Source organism: Haemaphysalis longicornis, unplaced genomic scaffold, assembly GCF_048455015.1.
Source record: "Haemaphysalis longicornis isolate Haplotype H1 unplaced genomic scaffold, Haemaphysalis longicornis Haplotype H1 scaffold_6, whole genome shotgun sequence".
NCBI lineage: Eukaryota > Metazoa > Arthropoda > Arachnida > Ixodida > Ixodidae > Haemaphysalis > Haemaphysalis longicornis.
Genome location: NW_027526407.1, coordinates 5,363,434 through 5,369,774, shown reverse-complemented (window position 1 = coordinate 5,369,774; position 6,341 = coordinate 5,363,434).

Below are 6,341 nucleotides of genomic sequence, written 5' to 3'. Positions count from 1 at the left end.
CCCAAACCAATCGCCGAATTCGTGACTGAAGCCAGCACGATTGAGAAGGCTTTCGAAATGCGTGCTAAGCAGTATGACCGCAACGTGGTTGGCGCGGCCAATGCGATATACGTCGACAACATGGGGAGTCTGGCTTATAGCATACGCGAAATCATCCGCGCAGTAGTGAGACCGGAGCTGCGGAAACTTCTCCCCACGCCGCCGCTGTCCCACGCCGCTTGCCTTACGGACGTGATTTGGGAAGAAGTGCAACAAGTGTGGGGAATTTCTACGCCATCCGAAGTACCCCGCGAGCCACAAAATATGTCTTACTCCAGGGCAGTTCGCCAACCCCGCCCTGCTCCCACACGTCGTCAACAGGACCTGCCGTACCGCCGCCCACTGTTGCCCGCCCAACCCCCGGTATTCCGAAACCTGTCGCCGAGGAAGATGGACGTATGGCGAACTCCCGATAATCGGCTGCTGTGCTACCACTGCGGAGAAGGCGACTAAATCTACCCTCGCTGTACCTACAAGAGGCTAGGTTTGCGAGGGTTCTCCGTCAACACCCCACACCCCAGATCCGGCCACCGCCCTACTGAGATCAAAGAAACACCAACCGACGACCAGCCCGCTTCAACCGTTCACTGTCGCCCTAGTTGTACCAGGCGCCGAACCGACGTAGCACTGCTGACTTCTCATGTGCAAGGTCTCCCAGCCGATGCGGGGGAAACAAAAAGCAGCAACGTCTGGAGGTAAAGTTGCAGAACCAAGGAAAAATGAAAACCCGCCAACGACGCAGGGCTCGCTCAATACGATTATTCATGACATGCCCTGAGCCAGACAACCCGAGAACCCTGACGAGATTCCCCAACACGACTACAGCTACACGGCGCGACGATTACCCAACATCACCGAACCTGCCCCTGATTATACGACAAAGACGACGACACATAGTGCCCAACCATCAACGCGCACAAGCAGAGATAAGACGCCACGAAGTACCCGGAACTCGAGGAAGGCAGCCTCCGACGTTCACCTGTTCATCGACGGCTTTGATGTAGTCGCCCTCATAGACACGGGAGCCGACTACTCAGTATTGAGCGGACCATTTGCGCCTAAGCTGAAGAAAGTTATAACCAGATGGGACAGTCCGCACATACGCACAGCAGTAGGCCACCTCGTGACGCCAACTGGAACTTGCACATCGAGCGTCACCTTAGACGACACAACGTACCCTGAGGCGTTCGTAATTTTGCCTAACTGCTCTGTGACGTGATTCTCGGAATGAACTTTTTGATAGACAACGGTGCAATAATTGATCTACAAGCCACGTCTATATCATTTGGCTCCGGTCACTGCATGACGCCTGAACGGAACCCCGAAAAAAGTGCTGCTGTAAGGATCGCCGACGATCATGTCACCCTGCGACCCCGCTCAAGCTTTATGATCAATGTGTACTGGGAAGATGCGGTTCCTGATGCCAACGCTATCGTAGAGGGTGACCAAAGGTTGCTGCTCGGACGCCGTGTCTCTGTCGCGAGAGGCATTGCGCGCTTTAGGAAATGCCACTCGCACATTTTGGCAGCTACACTAACGAGTACCAGCAATTAAACAAGGGCGCTGCAATTATGTACCTCGAAGAAACACCAGAAGCAAGTGACGTGATCGCGGTTGCCGAATTTGAACGCGCACTCGTACATACCTTCAGGCTTCCAAATCCCATTGACGTAGATCCGGCGTTACCGCAGGCAGAATGGAAGAAATAATTGGCTTTGCTTTGTCGCTACAGGGACTGTTTTTGTCAAACTCAAAACTACGTCAGACACGTTTAGCGAAGCACAAAATAATAACCGGAGAGGGAGCTCAACCTAACTGACAGTCACCGTACCACGTCTCTTTACGCGAGCGGGAAGCCATTCTAACACACGCCGAAGACATGATCAGTGACGACATTATACAGCCATCGAAAAGCCCCTTGGCTGCACCGTTCATAGTGGTGAAGAAAAAGACGGCAGATTAAGGTTTTGCGTTGACTACCGGCGACTGAACAAATTCCTCAAAAAGGACGTGTACCCCCTGCCCCGAATCAACGACGCCTTGACCTCCTCTGCCATGTTGGAAGCGTGTCACGACGACCCGACTTCTGGAAACCTCGAAACAACACGCACAAGTGGAAAAATCCCGCCTTACATCCGACGTCACCCACTACGTATAAAGCTGCCATGACTGCCAGTGACAAAAGACGCCGCCGACAAGACCTGCCAGACTTCTGCAGCCGACCGCCGTCCCATCGAGGCCCTTCCAACAGATTGGAATGGACCTTCTGGGCCCGTTCCCTACATCCCGATCCTAGAACAAGTGGATATTCGCAGAGACAGACTACATGCCGCGCTTCGCAGAGGCCGCCGCTCTTCCGAGGGGGACTGCAGAAGAAGTCGTAAAGTCCTTCATAAGCCTATATGTGCTGCGACATGGAGCCCCAGAAGTCTTAATCACGGAGCGCGCAACGGCCTCTACTGCGGATCTGATGCAAGGAATATTACACTACAGCAACACGGATTACCGAAGAACGACGGCGTATCACCCCCAAAACGAAAGGCCTAACAGAACGTCTGAAAAAGGGAATAGCTGATATGTGTCAATATGTACGTTGACATCGAACATAAGACCTGGGACGAAGCGCTCCCGTATGTAACGTTTGCGTAGAACACGGCTTTGTAGGAAATTACGCATATGACGCCGTTCGAGCTTGTCTACATAAGACAGCCGTCTACGATGCTTGACTCCATGCTTCCACATGTAGATGACGATGACCTCAACCCCGATGTCCAAGGATATCTTCAGCATGCGGAGGAGGCCCGCAAGCTCGCTCGAGTTCGTACAACGAACCAGCAGCTGGTGGATGCCAGGCTACAACCTCCGATGCCGATGCGCCGATTACGACCAAGAGGATTGTGTTTGGTTTTGGACTCCTATCCGACGGCACGGACCCAGTAAGAAGCTTTTGCGACAGTATTTCGCCCCCTACCAGATTCTACAACGTGTTGGTCAACTTACGTACGAGCAGAACCCCGATGGTGATTCCGGAACATCACACACAACACATTCCGCTACACTCTTCCTTGTTTTTGGGTGACAATGCCATGGTCTCTGTGCAACGCGTTTTGAAATATTTGTCTGATGTTAACTTTTTAAACCTCATTTCCTATCATACGTAATCAAAACTGGCCCTTTACACCAGCCATTACCATTGCCGTTAATTGATTTTATTGTTATTCTGTCTTTTGCTGCCACTATTCTCTTCTAGATACTTTTGTTTGGCGCTCTTTGCCCCAGCTGGCCTTGTGCCAAAAAACTCCAACCATCATCGTCATCAACGACGACGCACGCGGCCCGAAGTCGTCCACGTGGTTTGCTTGAAACCTTACTATGCAAGATGACAGAATTAATTTTGTGGTTTGTTCGCATTGTATTGGTGCCGCGAACTATGTATGGGTTTGTTTATTTTTGTTCGTTTTTACTACCCGCCCACTCCCGGCTCTGTTATCTGTGTCCCAAGCGAAGCGCGTCTTCCATTCTTTATTTTAAGTGCGAATGCACTTTATAAGCGACCCCAAACCTTCCACCGCCGGCGGCGGCGTCCGCAGTCCTCCGCTCCCTAGCAACGGCGTGGAGCGGAGAGGAGCGTCGGTAGCAACGGCGCGGTGACGTCACTTCACCACGTGACCGCGCTCGCTCCGCCTCCTCGCCGTGGTTGCGCGGGTGCGCGCCGCTCCCCGCACCGCTCCTCGCGCCGTGACGTCATGGTATGACGTCACAGCTCGCCTCCTCTCCCCGGCAGCTGCCGCGCGCCTCTCTCTCCACCGTGACGTCACACTCTCTCCTCTCCCCCTCGCTCGGCTGCAGCTGCCGTGCGCCGCTGTCCCTCTCCCCTTGCTCTCGCCTCCTCTCTCAGCCACCTGGCTCGGCGCGCTCGGCGCGGCGTACCCCCCTATATACGCAGCGATAAACTGCCAGACCTCCGTGGGTCGGCTCGCGCGCGCTCACGGGCGAATGCCAACGGACTTTATCTTTACTCCCCCTCATAGCATCACCCCGTGCATTCGCACTTAACCAAGTTCAGCCTCGGGGAAATGCTTGGGAGTTTTTTGTGCCACACGGGCTATCTCATTCAGATAAGCAGACGGTTTCATCTTGACGTCAGTAGCCCAGAATAATCTTCTCTGATCTACAACGTTCTGGAGGTAAATCGATGGTTCCGGAAACACTCACGCCGAAAGATCAAAGCCTCTAGAGCAGACGCCGCGGCATTCAAATCGTCGATTGCTCGCCTTCGCACATCATTTTGTTGACTGCTGCTTCGCCGCCTGTATTGTTTGAGCGGTTAGGGGAGCAGAAGTTCGCTCCAATCAACTTGTTTTCCTTAATGACAAGTGCGTCGTCTTTGTCCACGTGACAATATTATTCAGCCGCAATGACTAACAATATATTGTTGAATTCCCTGGGAAAATTTATAACGCGCAAGAAAACGGATTTAAAGTTTTATATATGATTCTCGCCTGGTCGTCTTCATTAGATGATCCACAGAGCTTGCCTTACAACCTGCCAAGGGTGATTGCGCATCCTATGGGAACACTTGCATAGACATATCGCTGATTTATTCAACGGAGACGTTAACCTTACCTGTTAACCCTTGTTCGAGCACTATGCCAGGTGGTTGCACCTATGTTTCACACCCTCTGTGACTATTTTTTTATGCATGATTTCTTGAAATTTCTCTATCGCGTACATCCCGATTCCGATACAGTTGTATTTCGTAACCCTATTGCATTTAGGTTGCGTCATCTGTGAAATAAGGTGCATTTTTATTGAAGTAACTTGGGCAAATCAGCCGACTTGCTAAGTTTGTTCAGCGCAATAGTTAGCGAATGTTGAAGCACACGGCAGGCACAATTACGAAGCAAATCCGCGATTACAATAAGAGAAAAAAACAATGAGACTCGCTCAGAACTGGAAAATTGTTTTTCAAATGTAATTGCCTTCATTCAGAGTCCCGCCCGAAACTGCAAAAAGCCTTTCCTAGAGGTTGAACATATCTCCATTTGCATACCGGTAGAGTTTTCCCCTGTCTAAACCTAATCGTGAAACTGGTTCGCCAAGCTTCTTCAGAAAGAAAGAGATTTTACAGCCCCTATTGAATATCCGCTGTATAATTTATTTGATATGGCTGTGTGAGAAAACCGCCTGTACCAATGAAATTCCCCTGGCTATAAAATTAAACACCTAATTTTCTTTCACTCGTATTACATCACCAGTTCACCTTCATGCGCGCATATTATAAAACAATTATATATGTTTCACCAGCACTCTCTTGTACTGTTTGACTCTGTTCCTTCTCCAATCTCCTTTTCCTTCCAATCTAGTCTCCTTGTCTAATCATGAAATATTTTGGGCTCAGCTATTTAGGGTTACACCATGTGCGCCAGTTCTCGCATTTGTAATGCAGTATTTACGTTTGGGATTGGTAACTAGGTTGTCTTTCATTCATTTAAATTGCACTCAATTGTCACATCGCGAAAGCCAGCACGCGTCTTCTTCTGTCAAATGTCGCAAGCCTTCTACATCAAAATAGGTGTATCTAACGTATATTTTTGAGTTCCAGCGCTAAGCCTGCCTTGGAGTGTAGTTTATCTAGTTGTAGGGTTTTGTATGCCCCCCTGCCGCGGAGGTTGTTGAATATTTGGGCTTAAAAAGGATTATTACACTAAAATAGCAATTTGCGTACAGATGGCCAACAAAAAAGGAGCAATGGGGACAGGTGGTTTGCGTATGACCCACGATTTAACCATTTCGAAGTAACTTGCAGCCTAAGTTTGGCATCGCCATGGTGACAGTGTACCACGCTTGCCCGCCGTTGTTGCGTGAACAGTGCTTCTCGCAGTAGCTCACTGGGTGTGCTTTGCGTAGAGCAAGATTATTTTGCGCGCTTTCCGACACACAGTTCACCTATGGCAATGGCAGTATATCCTAGAGGCCACCGACGTCGTCTATACACTCATCCAATGTTTCTCTGTTAACTTCAAAATTCTGTGCAACCTGGTATTCTTGCGCATGCAATGGCATTGCGCTGGGGATATTTTCTTTGTAGCCGGGAATACGTGATCGCCCTCAAACTGATGATAAGATCTTCCCATTCAAAACAACGCACGCTTTACATATGTGCATTTTCGGTGCTTTCCTTTATGGCCTCAATTATTCCGACTGGTCCAGCCAAATCGATCATCACGTTATTTGAATAAACAACGCATTCGCTTCCGAGAGAATCGCAAGGCACTGCTCTCAGGAGGATATGAAATTGT